At 46.1% G+C, this 22,134-nt stretch overlaps 1 long non-coding RNA gene across 1 annotated transcript; it reads left to right on the top strand.

Annotated features, from left to right (window-relative positions):
* Nucleotides 1–2,154: 2,154 nt before the first annotated feature.
* On the top strand, nucleotides 2,155–15,882 carry LOC119326417. The gene is made up of 7 exons (XR_005157974.1): nucleotides 2,155–2,290; nucleotides 2,395–2,603; nucleotides 2,799–2,940; nucleotides 3,046–3,126; nucleotides 3,381–3,484; nucleotides 15,293–15,361; nucleotides 15,569–15,882. It is a non-coding gene; the product is annotated as an uncharacterized LOC119326417 (long non-coding RNA).
* The last annotated feature ends 6,252 nt before the right edge of the window (nucleotides 15,883–22,134 follow it).

A 22,134-nucleotide genomic window follows, 5' to 3' on the forward strand; every position in this document is an offset into this window, starting at 1 on the left:
TGTGCAGTTTGGTCCACCGTATGTAATTCAGTCAAGCGCAAGTGTGTTTACATGTGTGCCAACATGCGAAGCATGTGAAACTAACTAGTTACAATAAAAAGGAACTTTTGCATTTGTTCTAATTATTAGTGCAGGACTTTTCACATTTTTTAATAAAGCTTTTTTTACAAATTGTTTTAGGCGATGAATATACACATGTATATATTCAAGAGCTTTTACGTAAAAACACACACAAAAAAGGAGCTTCCGAATCTCCAATATCGTCCAGGAGATGATGTGCGTTGTCATTTATTTGAACGCTTGCGCCACCTGCAAAGTGAGGAATATGCCGTCCCGGTAGTTTTTCTGAATCCAAATATCATCCACGTGACAGCGATATCGATCTTGTACTCCCGAAGTAGACATGTATGCTACGCTATTTTCTTTGTCCAATTTCATCCACACGCTGACACGCACGGTATATACTCTTCCCCTCCGATACGATCGACGGCGACCCGATGCGCGCGACCGCAGGAAGGCAGCCAACCGCTGCCTGCTCCTACGTGCCGGGCCATGTATCGGCACGGTATCGGTCCGCCGTCGACATTGTTTGGATCTGTGTTGTGCGTGTCCCCGTCGGCGGCCACATGGCCCTGTTGCATATGCCGTGGCCGTCTCCGCCTGCCTCCCTCGAGAAAGCGCCGTTTCCACGGCTCGGCGTCTGGTTGGCGGTTTCAAGCGCATGCAGCTACGGCCGACCTCGTCGGTCGATCCTGACCGGAGTACGTAGCTGGGTCGTTCACTGTAGCCGTTGGACGCACGTAACAGCACGCTGCGGTAGCCTCTTGCGTCGCATCGGCCGGATGGATCGTGGATGCCTCTCTCTGCAGTGCAGGCTTGCGCGTGAAGCTGCGGACACGAGAGGTTCCTGAAGAATGCAGAGGAAACGCACAAGCAGAAACGGTGAATATCGAGGGACTAGAACTCAACCGTGTCACAATCGACCAGTACAACTCAACCGTGCAGCAGATTTTGCTAATCACTCTAAAATCTTTTTGCATTTTTTTTTGCGGGAGGTTCCAGGAGAATATCTTTTTTTGCGGGAGGTTCGAGAGGAAACGCACAAGCAGCAACAGCGAAGATCGATCGAGGGACTACAACTCAAGTGTGTCGGAGTCCACCAGTGCAACTCTCTTCAGCGTGCCATGGCAAAGTTCTGGGCGCGTGGAAAGCTGATTTGTCTCGTAGCATGCCGTGGTCGTTCTTCGTGTACGTACCTACTACCGTTCTAGTGCGTCCACTGCATGCCGCGTTCATATCCAGGGCCGCCGCCCCAATCCATTTTGGTCTGTACAGAACGCTGGAACCGCGACTAATCATGCCACGGGGTAGGGATGGAGTCCCAAGAATGGGGTGGAGTACGATGAAGATCACGTACCAATACGGCCATCGCTGGCTAGCTCTTTGTTAACTGTGATGAATTAGAGTCTGGTAGCTAGATATCCGATTGTTAGAGTGTGGAACAAAATGAAGCCTCCTCAGGGCGTCTGGATCTGGGCCGTCGGATAGCGCTTCCAAACGACTCCAGACCGTCGGATCTCAGATGGAACGATCCTGGCCGTCGGATCGAGCCTGACGAGTAGTAGCCAACGCTTTTACACTCTCGCTGCCTTCATATGTTTCTATGACACGCGGGCCTGAAACAGGGTGGGCTCTAGCCGTCACTGACGGCGGAGGGAACTGGGGCCGGTGCTGGTTCTTATCTGCGGGAAGGGCGTGCCACCGCCTGTTAATTTGAGTGCCCACGGAGGGCATTTTCGTCATTCCATATGCTTGCCCTTGCGTGGCTCTATGTGGGTGGCTAGGCTGTGGGTAAGAAGAAGAGGGCGCCCGATTGGGTGAACCCTAGCCGCCATCCCCGTCGCGCCCCTCCTACTGCCTTTCCCGCTGCCGAGCTCGCCCGGCCCGCCGCCCACGACCCCCTCCTCTCCCGCAACTCCGACCCGCCGCCGAGCTCGCCCGCCCCGCCAGCCACGATCCCCTCCTCTCCCGCAACTCCGGCCTGCCGCCGTCGAGACGCGCACAGACCGCGGCCATCGTCCTCTGCCACCACCGCATCCTCCTTCCACTCCCTCTTCTCACCTACTCCTTGGCCCCCCTCCAACCTCCGCTGATCCGCTGCCATGGCGGCCGAGCTGCCGTCCGTCCGTCCGTCACTCCTCGCGCCCGGAACCCTAGCTTGTGGCCATAGCGACCGTACGCGCCTCTGGCAGGGAAGGAGCTACAGCACTCCAACACGCCGACAAGGGAGGTATGAATCTGATCCGCATCCCATTCATTGGTTTTCTACGTCTCGATCTGCTGCTGGGAGAGGAAGACCTTACCTCACCTTCTCTTCCTTTAATTTTTTGCAAGTCGCCATGGGCGTGGAGGTGACGGCAGGAGGGCGCCAGCATTGTCCTGCTCGAGGAGGAGGAGGGTGGTATGGATCCCTCCTCCCTTGCCGTCATCACAAGAGGGGAGGGAGAACAGCCGGCCATGGCAGCGGTCATATCCACGCTGGGAACAGGAGACCGACGCCAACGCCATGAAGTTGCTTTGATGTTCGTCAAGGTAAGACCCCAGTGAGTACAAACGCCCTTCCTCTTGCTCATCTTTGATTTCATCTTCTTGCTCTTCTTTGATTTGATTTACGTACTTCCTCTTGCTCTTCTTCGATTTAATTTGTTCATGCTTGCTTTGTAGGAAATGAATTTGATAGTCACTATGATTCTTATAGGCCCAATAATTTAATCCCTAGAATTCTCTTCTTTGTGCAGATTCATTTGTGTATGTGCCTATAAGATGCCACCAACAGCGAGATCTGGGAGAAAGAGGAGACAGAGAGGGAGATGGGGTAGGAAGAAGAGAGAGTGGAAGTATCTCCTTGGGACTTCCATGGCTAGGCCTGTTATTGCTAAGGTGAAATAGCTAAAGTAGTTGTATTTTGTGATTTGTGCACACATTACTTCTGCAACATAATTGTCTTACAAGTAAATTTGAAATGAATCTTTTGTTGATCTTCAGTTGGCAGCCCCTCACACTGTTGCACGCTGCTGCATCTGTACTACCCCTAGCAGGTCCAAGTAGAGGAGTAGAGGACATAAGGTGCATATCTCTTTTGTCGCTGCTGATATATATGATTGATTAATGCCCACAATTTTTTTACTGAATTAATCATGAGATGTTATGTCTGACAAAATGCTCATGAGAGGATAAGATGCATAGGTCACACAGAACACAGTCTGTAATAGAGCAAGATTTCCTTATGGTGTTGAGTGTTGCATGGTCCCTTTAGATTGTTACCAGCTTCTCCCTTCGTTTGCTAACTACTGTTGCTTCACGCATTGTTGTTATTCCAGGGTCAACTTTGCTGTGATTTGTGTTTATTCATTCAGTGGAAGCTACTGTTTGACGGAAATTGAGAGGAAGCAACGGATGGATGTTGCAGTAACTATTTCCTCAGGTATTATTTTTCCTGTAAGCATTTGGGGCTTCAGGTTCAGTCATTGGAGGGTAACTGTGTTGTTGGGGAACGTAGCAGAAATTCAAAGTTTTTCTACGTGTCACCAAGATCTATCTATGGAGAAACCAGCAACGAGGGGAAGGAGAGTGCATCTACATACCCTTGTAGATCGCTAAGCGGAAGCGTTCAAGAGAACGGGGTTGAAGGAGTCGTACTCGTCGTGATCCAAATCACCGGAGATCCTAGTGCCGAACGGACGGCACCTCCGCGTTCAACACACGTACAGCCCGGTGATGTCTCCCATGCCTTGATCCAGCAAGGAGAGAGGGAGAGGTTCAGGAAGACTCCATCCAGCAGCAGCACAACGGCATGGTGGTGATGGAGGAGCGTGGCAATCCTGCAGGGCTTCGCCAAGCACCGCGGGAGAGGAGGAGTACTTGGGAGAGGGGGAGGGCTGCACCAGAACTTGGGTGCGGCTGCCCTCCCACCCCCCACATATATATAGGGGCAAGGGAGAGGGGGGCCGGGCCCCTCAGATCCAATCTGAGGAGGGGGCGGTGGCCAGGGGGGTTGCCTTGCCCCCCAAGGCAAGGGGGCGCGCCCCCCTTTAGGGTTTCCCCCCAGCCCTAGGCGCCTTGGGCCTTGGTGGGGGGGCACACCAGCCCACCTGGGGCTGGTCCCCTCCCACACTTGGCCCATGCAGCCCTCTGGGGCCGGTGGCCCCACTTGGTGGACCCCTGGGACCCTCTCGGTGGTCCCGGTACATTACCGATAGTACTCGGAACTTTTCCGGTGACCAAAACAGGACTTCCCATATATAAATCTTTACCTTCGGACCATTCCGGAACTCCTCGGGACGTCCGGGATCTCATCCGGGACTCCGAACAACATTCGGTAACCACATACAAACTTCCTTTATAACCCTAGCGTCATCGAACCTTAAGTGTGTAGACCCTACGGGTTCGGGAACCATGCAGACATGACCGAGACGTTCTCCGGTCAATAACCAACAGCGGGATCTGGATACCCATGTTGGCTCCCACATGTTCCACGATGATCTCATCGGATGAACCACGATGTCAAGGACTCAATCAATCCCGTATACAATTCCCTTTGTCTAGCGGTATTATACTTGCCCGAGATTTGATCGTCGGTATACCGATACCTTGTTCAATCTCGTTACCGGCAAGTCTCTTTACTCGTTCCATAACACATCATCCCGTGATCAACCCTTTGATCACATTGTGCACATTATGATGATGTCCTACCGAGTGGGCCCAGAGATACCTCCCCGTCACACGGAGTGACAAATCCCAGTCTCGATTCGTGCCAACCCAACAGACACTTTCGGAGATACATGTAGTGCACCATTATAGCCACCCAGTTACTTTGTGACGTTTGGTACACCCAAAGCATTCCTACGGTATCCGGGAGTTGCACAATCTCATGGTCTAAGGAAAAGATACTTGACATTAGAAAAGCTTTAGCATACGAACTACACGATCTTTGTGCTAGGCTTACGATTGGGCCTTGTCCATCACATCATTCTGCTAATGATGTGATCCCGTTATCAACGACATCCAATGACCATGGTCAGGAAACCGTAACCATCTGTTGATCAACGAGCTAGTCAACTAGAGGCTTACTAGGGACATGGTGTTGTCTATGTGACATGTATCTGAGTTTCCTATCAATACAATTATAGCATGGGTAATAAACGATTATCATGAACAAGGAAATATAATAATAATAACTAATTTATTATTGCCTCTAGGACATATTTCCAACAGTCTCCCACTTGCACTAGAGTCAATAATCTAGTTCACATCACCATGTGATTAACACTCACAGGTCACATCGCCATGTGACCAACATCCAAAGAGTTTACTAGTGTCTAAACTAGTTCACATCATCATGTGATTAAGACTCAATGAGTTCTGGGGTTTGATCATGTTTTGCTTGTGAGAGAGGTTTTAGTTAACGGGTCTGCAACATTAAGATCCGTATGTACTTCGCAAATCTCTAGGTCATATTGTAAGTGTTGCTTCCACGCTCCACTTGGAGCTATTCCAAATGGTTGATCCACTATACGTATCCGGTTTGCTACTCATAGTCATTCGGATAGGTGTTAAAGCTTGCATCGTCGTAACCCTTTACGTCGAACTCTTTATCACCTCCATAATCGAGAAACATATCCTTATTCCTCTAAAGATAATTTTGACCGCTATCTGGTGATCCACTCCTTGATCACCTTTGTACCCTCTTGCCAGATATGTAGCAAGGCACACATCAGGTGCGGTACACAGCATAGCATACTATAGAGCCTACGTCTAAAACATAGGGGACGACCTTCGTCCTTTCTCTCTTTTCTGCCGTGGTCGAGCTTCTTAACTTCATACCTTACATCTCAGGCAAGAACTCCTTCTTTGACTGGTCCATCTTGAACACCTTCAAGATCATGTCAAGGTATATGCTCATTTGAAAGTACCATTAAGCGTTTTTGATCTATCCTCATAGATCTTGATGCTCAATGTTCAAGTAGCTTAATCCAGGTTTTCTATTGAAAAACACCTTTCAAATAACCCTATATGCTTTCCAGAAATTCTACATCATTTATGATCAACAATATGTCAACACCATATACTCATCAGAAATTCTGTAGTGCTCCCACTCACTTCTTTGGAAATACAAGTTTCTCATGAACTTTGTATAAACCCAAAATCTTTGATCATCTCATCAAAGTGCACATTCCAACTCCGAGCTGCTTACTCCAGTCCTTAGAAGGATCGCTGGAGCCAGTATACCTTTTAGCATCCTTAGGATCGACAAAAACTTTCTGATTGTATCACATACAACCTTTCCATACAAAGACTGGTAAGGAAACTTGTTTTGACATCCATCTGCCAGATTTCATAAATGCAGCTAATGCTAACGTGATTCCGACGGACTTAAGCATCGCTACGGATGAGAAAATCTCATCGTAGTCAACTCCTTGAACTTGTGAAAAACTCTTCGCCACAAGTCGAGCTTCATAGACGGTGACATTACCGTCCACGTCCGTCTTGTTCTTAAAGATCCATTTATCTCAATGGCTTGCCGATCATCGGGCAAGTCCACCAAAGTCCATGCTTTGTTCTGATACATGGATCCTATCTCGGATTTCATGGCTTCTAACCATTTGTCGGAATTTGGGCCCACCATCGCTTCTCCATAGCTCGTAGGTTCATTGTTGTCTAGCAACATGACCTTCAAGACAAGATTACTGTACCACTCTGAAGTAGTACGCATCCTTGTCACCCTACGAGGTACAGTAGTGATTTGATCCGAAGTTTCATGATCACTATCATAAGCTTCTACTTCAATTGGTGTAGGCGCCACAGGAACAACTTCCTGTGCCCTGCTACACACTTGTTGAAGTGACGGTTCAATAACCTCATCAAGTCTCCACGATCCTCCCACTCAATTCTCGAGACAAACCTTTCCTCGAGAAAGGACCCGATTCAAGAAACAATCCCTATTGCTTTCGGATCTGAATTAGGAGGTATACCCAACTGTTTGGGGTGTCCCATGAAGATGCATTTTATCCGCTTTGGGTTCGAGCTTATCAACCTGAAACCTTTTTCACATAAGCGTCGCAGCCCCAAACTTTTAAGAAACAACAACTTAGGTTTCTCCAAACCATAGTTCAAACGTTGTCGTCTCAACAGAATTACGTGGTGCCCTATTAAAGTGAGTGCGGTTGTCTCTAATGCCTAACCCATGAACGATAGTGGTAATACGAAAAGAGACATCATGGTATGCACCATATTTAATAGGGTGCAACTATGATGTTTGGACACACCATCACACTATGGTGTTCCAGGCGGTATTAATTGTGAAACAATTTCCACAATGTCTTAATTGTGTGCCAAAACTCGTAACTCAGATACTCATCTCTATGATCATATCATAGACATTTTATCCTCTTGTCACGATGATCTTCAACTTCACTCTGAAATTACTTGAACCATTCAATAATTCAAACTTGTGTTTCATCAAGTAAATATACTCAACATCTACTCGAATCATCTGTGAAGTAAGAACACAACGATATTCACTGCATGCCTCAGCACTCATTGGACTGCACACATCAAAATGTGTTACTTCCAACAAGTTGCTATCTTGTTCCATCTTACTGAAAACGAGGCTTTTCAGTCATCTTACCCATGTGGTATGATTTTGCATGTCTCAAGTGATTCAAAATCAAGTGAGTCCAAACGGTCCATCTGCATGGAGTTTCTTCATGCGTATACACCAATAGACATGGTTCACATGTCTCAAACTTTTCAAAAACGAGTGAGTTCAAAGATCCATCAACATGGAGCTTCTTCATGCGTTTTATACCAATATTACTTACATGGCAGTGCCACAAGTAAGTGGTACTATCATTACTATCTTATATCTTTTGGCATGAAAATGTGTATCACTATGATCGAGATTCAATAAATCATTCCTTTAGGTGCAAGACCATTGAAGGTATTATTCAAATAAATAGAGTAACCATTATTCTCCTTAAATGAATAACCGTATTGCGATAGACATAATCCAATCATGTCTATGCCCAACGCAAACACCAAATGACAATTATTCAGGTTTAATACTAATCTTGATGGTAGAGGGAGCGTGCGATGTTTGATCACATCAAACTTGGAAACACTTCCAACACATATCATCAGCTCACCTTTAGCTAGTCTCCGTTTATTCCGTAGCTCTTTTATTTCGAGTTACTAACACTTAGCAACCGAACCGGTATCTTAATACCCTGGTGCTTCTAGGAGTACTAGTAAAGTACACATTAACATAATGTATATCCAATATACTTCTATCGACCTTGCCAACCTTCTCATCTACCAAGTATCTAGGGTAATGCTGCTCCAGTGGATGTTCCCCTTATTACAGAAGCACTTAGTCTCGGGTTTGGGTTCAACCTTTGGGTTTCTTCACTAGAGCAGCAACTGATTTGCCGTTTCATGAAGTATCCCTTCTTGCCCTTGCCCTTCTCGAAAACTAGCGGTTTTACTAACCATCAACAATTGATGCTCCTACTTGACTTCTACTTTCGCGGTGTCAAACATCGTGAATACTTCAAGGATCATCATATCTATCCCTGATATGTTATAGTCCATCACGAATCTCTAGTAGCTTGGTGGCAATGACTTTGGAGAAACATCACTATTTCATCTGGAAGATCAACTCCCACTCGATTAAAGTGATTGTTGTACTCAGACAATTTGAGCACAAGCTCAACGATCGAGCTTTTCTCCCTTAGTTTGCAGGCTAAGAAAATCGTCGGAGGTCTTATACCTCTTGACGTGGGCACGAGCTTGAAATCTCAATTTCAGCCCTCGAAACATCTCTTATGTTCCGCGATGTTTCACAAACGTCTTTGGTGCCTCAACTCTAAACCGTTTAACTGAACTATCACGTAGTTATCAAAACGTGTACATCCGATGTTCGCAACATCCACAAACGACGTTTGGGGTTCAGCACACTGAGCGGTGCATTAAGGACATAAGCTTTCTACTGTCCGCATAATCGCTACTGTCAACTTTCAACTATATTTTCTCTAGGAACATATCTAAAACAATGGAACTAAAGCGCGAGCTATGACATAATTTGCAAAGATCTTTTGACTATGTTCAGGATAATTAAGTTCATCTTATGAACTCCCACTCAGATAGACATCCCTCTAGTCATCTAAGTGATTACATGATCCGAGTCAACTAGGCCATGTCCGATCATCACGTGAGACGGACTAGTCATCATCGGTGAACATCTTCATGTTGATCGTATCTACTATACGACTCATGCTCGACCTTTCAGTCTCTTGTGTTCCGAGGCCATGTCTGTACATGCTAGGCTCGTCAAGTTAACCTAAGTGTTTCGCGTGTGTAAATCTGGCTTACACCCGTTGTATGTGAACGTAAGAATCTATCACACCCGATCATCACGTGGTGCTTCGAAACGACAAACTTTCGCAACGGTGCACAGTTAGGGGGAACACTTTCTTGAAATTTTAATGAGGGATCATCTTATTTACTACCGTCGTTCTAAGCAAATAAGATGTATAAACATGATAAACATCACATGCAATCAAATAGTGGCATGATATGGCCAATATCATATTGCTCCTTTTGATCTCCATCTTCGGGGCTCCATGATCATCATCGTCACCGGCATGACACCATGATCTCCATCATCATGATCTCCATCATCGTGTCTCCATGAAGTTGTCTCGCCAACTTATTACTTCTACTACTATGGCTACCGGTTAGCAATAAAGTAAAGTAATTACATGGCGTTGTTCAATGACACGCAGGTCATACAATAAATAAAGACAACTCCTATGGCTCCTACCGGTTGCCATACTCATCGACATGCAAGTCGTGATTCCTATTACAAGAACATGATCAATCTCATACATCACATATCATTCATCACATTCTTCTTGGCCATATCACATCACATAGCATACCCTGCAAAAACAAGTTAGACGTCCTCTAATTGTTGTTTGCATGTTTTACGTGGCTGCTATGGGTTTCTAGCAAGAACGTTTCTTACCTACGCAAAAAACCACAACGTGATATGTCAATTGCTATTTACCCTTCATAAGGACACTTTTCATCGAATCCGTTCCGACTAAAGTGGGAGAGACTGACACCCACTAGCCACCTTATGCACCAAGTGCATGTCAGTCGGTGGAACCTGTCTCACGTAAGAGTACGTGTAAGGTCGGTCTGGGCCGCTTCATCCCACAATGCCGTCGAAACAAGATTGGACTAGTAACGGTAAGCATATTGAACAAAATCAACGCCCACAACTACTTTGTGTTCTACTCGTGCAAAGAATCTACGCAATAGACCTAGCTCATGATGCCACTGTTTGGGGAACGTAGCAGAAATTCAAAATTTTCCTACGTGTCACCAAGATCTATCTATGGAGAAACCAGCAACGAGGGGAAGGAGAGTGCATCTACATACCCTTGTAGATCGCTAAGCGGAAGCGTTCAAGAGAACGGGGTTGAAGGAGTCGTACTCGTCGTGATCCAAATCACCGGAGATCCTAGTGCCGAACGGACGGCACCTCCGCGTTCAACACACGTACAGCCCGGTGACGTCTCCCATGCCTTGATCCAGCAAGGAGAGAGGGAGAGGTTGAGGAAGACTCCATCCAGCAGCAGCACAACGGTGTGGTGGTGATGGAGGAGCGTGGCAATCCTGCAGGGTTTCGCCAAGCACCGCGGGAGAGGAGGAGTACTTGGGAGAGGGGGAGGGCTGCGCCAGAACTTGGGTGCGGCTGCCCTCCCACCCCCCACATATATATAGGGGCAAGGGAGAGGGGGGACGCCCCCCTCAGATCCAATCTGAGGAGGGGGCGGCGGCCAGGGGGGTTGCCTTGCCCCCCAAGGCAAGGGGGGCGCCCCCCTTTAGGGTTTCCCCCCAGCCCTAGGCGCCTTGTGAAGGAAATATGCCCTAGAGGCAATAATTCAGTTATTATTTATTTCCTTATATCATGATAAATGTTTATTATTCATGCTAGAATTGTATTAACCGGAAACATAATGCATGTGTGATTACATAGACAAACAGAGTGTCACTAGTATGCCTCTACTTGACTAGCTCGTTAATCGAAGATGGTTATGTTTCCTAACCATAGACATGAGTTGTCATTTGATTAATGGGATCACATCATTAGGAGAATGATGTGATTGACTTGACCCATTCCGTTAGCTTAGCACTTGATCGTTTAGTATGTTGCTATTGCTTTCTTCATGACTTATACAAAGTTCCTGCAACTATGAGATTATGCAACTCCCGTTTACCGGAGGAACACTTTGTGTGCTACCAAACGTCACAATGTAACTGGGTGATTATAAAGGTACTCTACAGGTGTCTCCAAAAGTATATGTTGAGTTGGCATAATTCGAGATTAGGTTTTGTCACTCCGATTGTTGGAGAGGTATCTCTGGGCCTTCTCGGTAATACTCATTACCTAAGCCTTGCAAGCATTATAACTAATGAGTTAGTTATGAAATGATGTATTACGGAACGAGTAAAGAGACTTGCCGGTAACGAGATTGAACTAGGTATTGGATACCGACGATCGAATCTCGGGCAAGTAACATACCGATGACAAAGGGAACAATGTATGTTGTTATGCGGTTTGACCGATAAAGATCTTCGTAGAAAATGTAGGAACCAATATGAACATCCAGGTTCCACTATTGGTTATTGACCGAGAATAGTTCTAGGTCATGTCTACATAGTTCTCGAACCCGTAGGGTCCGCACGCTTAACGTTACGATGACAGTTTTATGAGTTTTGATGTACCGAAGTTTGTTCGGAGTCCCGGATGTGATCACGGACATGACGAGGAGTCTCGAAATGGTCGAGACATAAAGATTGATATATTGGAAGCCTATGTTTGGACTTCGGAATAGTTCCGGGTGAAATCGGGATTTTACCAGAACACCGGGGGGTTACCGGAACCCTCCCGGGGGTTAATGGGCCTTAGTGGGCCATGAAGGAGAAGAGGAGGGCCGGCCAGGGCAGGCCGCGCGCCCCCTCCCCCCTAGTCCGAATAGGACAAGGAAGGGGGGGGGCGACACCCCCCTTTCCTCTTTCCCTCCCCCCAAGTCCTAATCCAACTAGGAAAAGGGGGGGAGTCCTACTCCCGGTGGGAGTAGGACTCCTCCGGCGCGCCTCCTCCTAGGGCTGGCCGCACCCCCCCCCTTTGCTCCTTTATATACGGGGGCAAGGGGGCACCCTAGAACACACAAGTTGATCTACGGGTCGTTCCTTAGCCGTGTGCGGTGCCCCCCTCCACCATATTCTACCTCGGTCATATCATCGCGGAGTTTAGGCGAAGCCCTGCGCCGGTAGAGCATCATCATCGTCACCACGCCGTCGTGCTGACGGAACTCATCCCCGACACCCTACTGGATCGGAGTCCGGGGATCGTCATCGAGCTGAACGTGTGCTGAACACGGAGGTGCCGTACGTTCGGTACTTGGATCGGTTGGATCGTGAAGACGTACGACTACATCAACCGCGTTGTCATAACGCTTCCGCTTTAGGTCTACGAGGGTACGTGGACACACTCTCCCCTCTCGTTGCTATGCATCACCATGATCTTGCGTGTGAGTAGGATTTTTTTTTTGAAATTACTACGTTCCCCAACACCTTGGGCCTTGGTGGGGGGGCGCAACAGCCCACCTGGGGCTGGTCCCCTCCCACACTTGGCCCATGCAGCCCTCTGGGCCGGTAGCCCCACTTGGTGGACCCCCGGGACCCTCCCGGTGGTCCCGGTACATTACCGATAGCACCCGGAACTTTTCCGGTGACCAAAACAGGACTTCCCATATATAAATCTTTACCTCCGGACCATTCCGGAACTCCTCGTGAAGTCCGGGATCTCATCCAGGACTCCGAACAACATTCAGTAACCACATACAAACTTCCTTTATAACCCTAGCGTCATCGAACCTTAAGTGTGTAGACCCTATGGGTTCGGGAACCATGCAGACATGACCGAGATGTTCTCCGGTCAATAACCAACAGCGGGATCTGGATACCCATGTTGGCTCCCATATGTTCCAGGATGATCTCATCGGATGAACCACGATGTCAAGGACTCAATCAATCCCTTATACAATTCCCTTTGCCTAGCAGTATTATACTTGCCCGAGATTCGATCGTCGGTATACCGATACCTTGTTCAATCTCATTACCGGCAAGTCTCTTTACTCGTTCCATAACACATCATCCCGTGATCAACCCTTTGATCACATTGTGCACATTATGATGATGTCCTACCGAGTGGGCCCAGAGATACCTCTCCGTCACACGGAGTGACAAATCCCAGTCTCGATTCGTGCCAACCCAACAGACACTTTTGAAGATACCTGTAGTGCACCTTTATAGCCATCCAGTTACGTTGTGACGTTTGGTACACTCAAAGCATTCGTACGGTATCCGGGAGTTGCACAATCTCATGGCCTAAGGAAAAGATACTTGACATTAGAAAAGCTTTAGCATACGAACTACACGATCTTTGTGCTAGGCTTAGGATTGGGTCTTGTCCATCACATCATTTTGCTAATGATGTGATCCCGTTATCAACGACATCCAATGTCCATGGTCAGGAAACCGTAACCATCTGTTGATCAACGAGCTAGTCAACTAGAGGCTTACTAGGGACATGGTGTTGTCTATGTGCCCACACATGTATCTGAGTTTCCTATCAATACAATTATAGCATGGGTAATAAACGATTATCATGAACAAGGAAATATAATAATAATAACTAATTTATTATTGCCTCTAGGGCATATTTCCAACATGTGTATCATATGAGGAATGCGGTGACAGAAGAGCAAGTTTCTTTAATGGAGGAGCTCACGATTTTCTTCTTTTAATATAATATACCAGTCATTTACTCATCGTCAAAAAATATTAACGTATACAAATTACTATGTTTGGACTGCACCTCCTAATATAATTTGCCTTTCTTAATGTCTACAATATAAGGTACTACCTCTTTACCAAAATATAAGACGCTTTTGTAGGCTAAACTAGCCTACAAAAGCGTATCATATTTTTGTACAGAGGGAGTATGTTTTAGATGCTCTTAACAACGTGATTGTCTGATGGTGATTCAGTTTAGGCTTTAGACTTTGAAAGATTTGGTTTTAGCCTTTTAGATATTCTCTCAGATGGCATGAATGATTGTGTGCTTGATATCTAGGCATTAGTGATCTACATAATGCTTATTCTTTAGTGTCCACATTAACTAGGTACGTTTGGCTATTTTCTCTTTGATCCTTTCTGAAGGCGGGTAAGAAAAGAGGACAGAAAAATGCTTATTTATATGAGTGTTTTTCTTTTGTACAAATCATTCAATTTTTATAATGTGAGATGCAACAATGCGGAGCTACGTTGGTAGCTGCATGGCCCCCTAGCCTGGTTAAAATATGTGAAATGTTTTTGTTTGGAGTAGAAGATTAGGAGAAATAAAGTCTTTTGGTCCCCCTAAACATCTCTATTTTGTATCCCCCCCTCACACACACCAAAGGATCTTGCCAAGCTCCACCACTGCATGAACCTTCTTTTTTTATTTGATGGCATTCCATTTTCTTCAGATATATTGGTAGTATATCTGGATTGTTCATGTCTTGCCCAATGGCAATCATTGTAGGTTTCATTTTGGCAAAATCTGCTAATTATTAATGTGCTCTTTACTTTCTGTTTTGGAAACTGTTATGCATATCAATCCTTTTTTCTCACTCAAATATGATTGATGATAGCAGCTAAAATGTCTAGGTTTCAACTCACTTAAGTTCCGAATTGCATAATTAATATTTATATTACATGGATGACAAGGTTCTCAACTAATTTATGCTTCTAATAAAATGAAAAAAAAACACTCATGTAGCTTCATTAAGGTGGTGTTCTGTTTCCTTAATTTTAAGAATTCATGTTTTGTTTGATTCCTTAGAACTCATTCGCATAGTTATAGCCCCACAAAAAGAGACTGTAGTGCTAATGTTGGATATGATCATGCTTCGCTAAACATCTGAAGTTGGTGGTTTCTTCTTCATTTGGATGCACCCAGTATCTTACTGTGTTTATGGCACTCAGTATCTTAGTGTGTTTATGTCACCCAGTATCTCTTGATTGCATTACCACTGTCTGTAGGGCTGTTGGCATATATAGTAGCTTTGATTGTGATTAGAGTTTAATTATATGATAGCCTATTGGTGCCCTGCAGGGATGGGAGGGCTTTATAATGCTAATGATGTTCCAGCTCAGAGAAGGCAAACTCACAAACATAAGCCAGGTGACGATTATGCTTTTTAGAATTTTTGACTTATTTTTTAAAAAATGGTTCTAATGATGTTCCAGCTAGGAGAAGACAAACTCACATACTAACTATTTTTGCTAAAAAATTTCTTTTGCTACTATTCTTTTTTCACTGAATAATGTTATGCGATGTTATTGTTAATACTGAATAAACACTGCAACACTCAATACATGATTCTATCAGGGAGCTGCGATGGCTAGGTGAATAAAAATGTTGGAGCATGATGAATTGTAGGGAATAGAGGAGCATGATGAAGTGTTTGGCTGCTGGCAATGAAGACTAAATTGTCCTCTTTACTTTGTTTGTTCAGTGAATGTTGGATTAGACAAGAATGATTTATTCACGCTGGATTTGTACAACTATGAACTATTTGTGCAATCTTGTATTTAAGCTTTGAAATGAGAGGATGAAATGTTGGGTTTGAGCAATGGTGTTGGATGTTTTTTCTTGGTGTTGAATTATTGATATGAATCGCTGCAAGTAGAATTGTCGCACTACAAGTTATCATGTCATGAAGTGTTATGCTTGTGTATATTATCCAAGAATCTAAGATCTACTACCATTTTTATGTATTGTGAACCGGTGCATAGGCTCTTGCTCCTGAGTGATCAGTTTTTGCATGTCTATTACTTGCATATCATGACAGCTCTTCTCTGAAGGAATACCATATCTATATGAACTTTTTTATTTACCATGTTTTCCAGTAATGCTTGCATGCTTGATCTTAATTCTTGGATAAAATGGCATTCTACCTCACGGGATGCAATAGGGCATTACGTAATGCGCAATTGACAACTACGTAATTCCTACTCTGTGTGGATGTTGTTTAACTATATATTTGTTCACGACTGTTTCTTAAATAGTTAGCTGGCCCTGTTGTGTAATTTTTTGAGCCTTTTGATGCTCCCTTCGATTTCTGATCCATTATTTGTGTCTGATTGAGCTCACCAATGCTGCTATCAATATAGCTTGCTTTTGGATGTGTATGATATAAACTTGATATATACGATTTGATGGCTGTATTACTGGATTGGATATGACTATACCCGACAGCATCGCTGTCGGGTGCGGCAAGCCGCATTTCCTACCTAGTTGTAAACTGTTCCGGGGGGCCGTGTCTTTCGTCGCATGACTGGCGTACGACTTGCTTTCCAGCTAGCCGTTGGAAACTGGTGATGATGGCCGAGGACGACACTCGACGAGGGAAGAAATATTTATGTCATAAGAGACGCACCCAATTATATGCCGAAAATGAACTCGCGGCTGCTTGCAGAAGAACAATCGTTGGGTGCAGATCAGAAATACTGATTTCTTTCTAGAACTATCAGAAATACTGATTGACGGTGTCCTAGCCCAGGATTTTCTTGCCACGTCCATTCCCAGCCTAATGGCCCGGGCTAAGGACCCCCGGGCCGGTTTTGTCCCGGGCCATGTTAGTGCTTTATCTCACTTTTGTTGATGTGATCTATTGTGATTTTGAAACCCTTCTTTGCTGATTTTGTGAAAAACTTAAGGTTTAACGACATGTACCTCAAAGCAATCATCCTCAGCCCAAGCACATTAAAAGTTCATGGCTTCCTACCCTTTTGGATGACAATTCGAGTACATTAAGTTTGTGCAGGTGTACGAGTGGTGGTGTCGCTACTCCATCAGGATGCATTACTTTACTGAAAGCCTTCACAAATATCTTGTGTTGCAAAAGCTTATATCACCAAGCATATGAGACATTTCATTGCAATTCTTTGTTATATGAGTTACTTCAGAGATCTCCAACTGATCCTTTATAATTTAGAGGAGGATACGACTGAGTATTCTTTAGACAAGTATATTTGCTCGTTGAAAAAAGTGTCGTTTATAACCGGTCCCTAATACTTAACTTCCTAAAAATGTTAATTTGTTCTAGTCAAACAACATTTCAACTGCATATTTGCACACATATTAGATCCAAACATAATAATTAGCGTTCACACAATTCATGAATATTACAAATTCAAAGTTTACAAACCGAATTACTCAAACTCAAGTCAAACCGAGGTTGAGATAATCTCTCATAATCTTGGTATGCCTCCCCCCTCCCGCTCTATCTCGGTTGGAGCTGTATACGGACGAGTTGTCATCCTCTACTCGGTCACCCAAAATCTTCACTGAAGATCATGCCAATGGCCATTTCGAAGTCATTATCGTCTTCTTCCTCCTTCGACGACGAAGCGTCCTGGAAGATCATCTCTCTCAACTTCTTCATCTTGACTAGAAATGACCCGGTTCAATTCCATTTACAAAAGAAAAAACGGGATGAAAAAAGCAAACAAAGAAACTCATCTAGGCAAACCGTCGAACACTTGAACGGTCGGCTGGCCGACGACATTGAGCACCTACTAGTGCTTGGTTGGGGCTTCGAGATGGCCGACAGTGGACGGAGAGACTAGGAAGAAGAAGATTCGGTTCGTCCTTCTAGTGATGGGATTGATGCGGCGGAGGCGGCAATGGAGCTCGATTCCGGCAATGGGAACGGTTGGCGCTGGCTTGGAATGGGGCCGGAGAACGGCGGGGACAATGAGGTGTCGTAGTCGCTGGAGGCAACGTGGACGACGACGCATCGCGGGGTGAGGATGGCGCCCGGGGGGGGGGGCGCAAAAAATTTACTTTATAGGTCGGCGGACGGTAAGAACGACAAGGATCTGTTAGAGATGCTCTTAGAGCATCTACAGCCGGACTTGGCAAATCCGACCCTCTATACACCCGCGGGCATGTCCGCGGACAGCGCCCGCCGGCCCTTCATATCTTGCACCGCACATCCACATACCTCAAATGCCGATCCTCAAATCCATGCAATCCATGCATGTAAATCATACGATACAAATTGTCTGAATTCAACAGTTCAAAACAAAGCAAAGTAAATCATAATTCAACAAACGGTAGATGCCAAAATGAAATCCATGTCCGAGCGTGACACATCTTCCGGTCGACGTTCTCCACCTTTCACGATGGAGCCGAGGAAGGGACGCCGACGGAAAACGCGGACCGCGTCTCCGTCACGGCGGCCGGGGAAGGGCTGGACGACTTCTACGACGGCGGATCGGGACCGGTGGGGATGATGGAGAGTAAGGGCGGCGAACGGCGAGGGGTCGGGCGCGGGAAAGATTGGAGGGCGATGGAAGGATGAGAAAGGGTTTAATGAATTTGGTGCAATTTCCGATGGGGTCGGGCTCTCGGGTCCGACGTGACGGATGCGTTCGGGCGCCCCATATCCGCCCTATATTTGGGTTGGATATGATGGGTGCTGGTCAGGCCGGGCATCTGATGCCCGTTCAAGGAGCCCCCCTGGGTCGAAATATCTGGTCGGTGACCAGGGGACCCGCCCGAGCGTTTGAGGCGGCTTTGGTATGACCGGCTATAGACGCTCTTATCCTGGTGACAACGACCATACATACTTCTTCCTCAAACCTCCTCCACATGAACGCACGCACGCACGGTCAAGTCGTCGTCCCCTTGCCTTTCACCCACCGATCGGTCGACGAGGACCGCAACTGCTACGTGCCGTGCCATGTATCGGTAACGGTCGGTGGTCGACATTGGTTGCCGCTCGGCGGCCGCGCATGCATGTCCGGCCGCGCGCCGTTCGCCCTTTGCCGTCGCCGCGGACGTTTCTGCCTGTGCCTGCCTCGCTCGAGAAAGCGGCCCTTCCACGGCTCGCTCGCTCGGCGGTTGCGAGTGCATGCAGGTGGCTGGTACGGCCGACCTCATCGCCCGATCGGAGTAGCAGGATCGCTCACTGCAACCGTTGGACGCACGTAAGATGCTGCGATCTCCTCCGTCGCATTGGTGGCTCGCTGTCAGCCGGATGCCTGCCGCAGCGCATGCTTGCGCGCGAAGCTGCGGACACGAGAGGTTGCAGTCTTTCCAGAAGAAGGCACACGAGCAGTAACAGTGAAGATTGATCGAGGAAGCTACTCCCATATTGCTTAAAGAAGAAGTCAGTACTAGTAGTAGTAGAACTCTCTGTGATCAAGATGCCAAGTTTCGCTGTCTCGGTGGAGCTTTCTGCGACCGCGATACGGTGGAGCGAGGCGGGACAAAGATTTGGGCGCGTGGAAAAGTGGTCTTGATAAGCGTTGGTGCCGTAGCCCGTAGCCACTGGCTAGGCCGTAGTCCTCCTTACCTTCCTGTACCAACGGCTCCCGGACTCATCCCTTTTTGTCTTCACTGAGCGATGGGTCTGAGACTGGTCATATGCTACGGCCTATGGGTACCGAGGAGTCCAGGAAAATGATGATGAGATGAGAAGATCACCAACATATCTGCATGATCGTCTCTGGCTCTCCTTGCTGGAGACGAGTACGTGACTAGTTGAATTATGGGTAGCTAGATCTCGCAGTTTGTCCTGTCGCATTCGCTTTCGTCGCACAGCTGACGTACACCTTTCCAGCTCGCTGCGGCGAATTGGCGGCAGTCCATTTGGAGGCCCGGGGCTTGATGATCAGGTAGCTAGCCAACCGGCCGGGGTTGATGCAAGTTTTAAAATCTGCCCAGACGCCAGATTTGCTCCTTTTTCAGGACGCCCTGATTTGTTTTTTTATTGGACGTGTAGGGTGCCCTGCTTCAGATAAGAGCAAACTTGGGCCGTTGGGTGGATGCTTGCGGCGCAAACTTGGAATAATACAACACTCCAGCGGCGGTCTGCAGGACCAACCAAACCAGATCTAGTCCATAGACGTGAAATTCTACAGATGTCAGCAAGCTGGTCTGTATCCATACCAAACAGCACCACGTACTTGGTATCTAGGACAGATCTTGGCCCGCCCGTGCCAAATCGGGAAGGAAGCCCGTGTCCCGCGTTTTCATTCACCAACACGCTCGACGACGCCACGACGCGAGCGGCTCACCTCGTCGGCGCCTCCGCGGCACTAACTTTGGCAGATCAGCACATGGGCCGGGGTAGCAGCAACACTGGCCACTGCCCCACATGGTAGGGTAGCGCAACGCCGGGCATGCAGCGAACCAACGGCAAGGCGAGCTGCATGCCACAGTCCAGCCGCGAGACGACGACGATGGGTACGTACGTAAAGTGGGCACATGAAAGTGATCCGTCTCCTCGGATCCCATCATTTGTTTGGCAAAGCATAGGCACCAGCCATGGCGACTGCAGCTGCAGCTGCAGCTCCCCCGGTGGGACGCTCGTTCCACGAGCTAGCTGCAAGACTGCAGTGCAGGTGAGGTGATGGATTCTGATGGCACGGGCTGGCCGGGAGAAACGGCGTCGGTTGCCAACAGTGTGAGACCCGTGGTGGCCTGGGTTGCATTGGGAAAAAGTCTATTTTAAACCCTGAACTCGTAGACGTTCGGCGAAACGAACCCTCAAGTCGAAATCCCGGTCGGTGCACGCGAAGCAGAAAAAAATACAGTTTTATTCGGCCGGATTGGGAATCGAACTCCGGCCACCAATTTGCACGCCACGTACGTCAACCAATATGACAAGCTCACGTTGCTGTTTATAAATGGAAACAACACTATTTGACCTATCTTCAGTATAAACAGTAAACATATAGCTGTATTATAAACCAGCTATAAATTATTTGAATAAAGAAAACATAAATTTAAAAACTGTTCACAAAAACAAAAAATTGAAAAAATCAAAATTTTGAAAAAGAATAGTACCAATTGAATTCGCAAAAATAAAAAAAGTTTGCTAATTTAAAATAATTCATCAAATTTTAAAAAAGTTCATCGAATTTCAAAATTTTCAGCAATTTCGACAAAAAAGTTCATTGATTTCGAAAAAATTCATTGAATTATAAAAAAGGTTCACGAATATGAATAAAGTTCATTTTTTAAATTTTTTAAATAAAAATTGAACATTTTCGTGATATACATTGAACAGTATTTAATACATGTTGAACATTTTTGTGATATCCACTGAACAATATTTAAATTTCATTGAACTTCTTTGTAAGAAAATGGTTTTTTGAAGTAGTTCTATGCTTTTAATTTAGAACAAATAATTGTAAACAGAAAAAAAAAGAATCGAACAAGGTAAGAGAAAGCAAAATGAAACAGAAAAACAGAAAATTGAACAAGGAATGTTTTTTGAATCTCCAAAACGAAATTAGAACGCACTAATATTTTTTAAATTGTGAACAATATTTGAAACAGAGATATTTTTTTAATCCCGAACTTTTCTTTAAAAAGTTTTAAGAAATATAGGAAAAAGCATTCTGAACAAATTTTTAACAAAAACTAAAAGTGGGCCGGCCCAGCTGGACCAAGGTGTAGGGCCCTTTGTAATTTTTATTTTTTTAACGAAAGAAAACTAAAGCGGGCCGGCCCAGCAGGATGCAGGTGTGTGCCCTCAGCGAAATCCCAGCAATCCCGCCCATCCAAACGACTTGAAGGTTTGATTTAGACCGGGATTGCATAGTTCAGGGTGCAATCGACCGGGATTTTGATTTGAGGGTTTGTTTCGCCGAACGTCTGCGAGTCCAAGGTTTAAATGGACTTTTTCCGTTGCATTGCATCTTCTATCTGTAGAGGCTCGGCACGATACGGCGCGGTGGGCGGATTTGCCGGACAGATTCTGGTTGATGGCACGGCAGGGGCGCTTAAACTGTACCGTAAAGCCAAGGTAGCAACATGAGGCCATACCCTGAACCTCTTCGCGTCCTCAAAAGGAAATACGAACCTCAGCATTTTTCTTTTTGAAACTAAACTGTTAATTATAACAGTTATTAATACTCCCACTGTAACAAAATATA

This window comes from Triticum dicoccoides, chromosome 6B, assembly GCF_002162155.2.
Source record: "Triticum dicoccoides isolate Atlit2015 ecotype Zavitan chromosome 6B, WEW_v2.0, whole genome shotgun sequence".
Lineage (NCBI taxonomy): Eukaryota > Viridiplantae > Streptophyta > Magnoliopsida > Poales > Poaceae > Triticum > Triticum dicoccoides.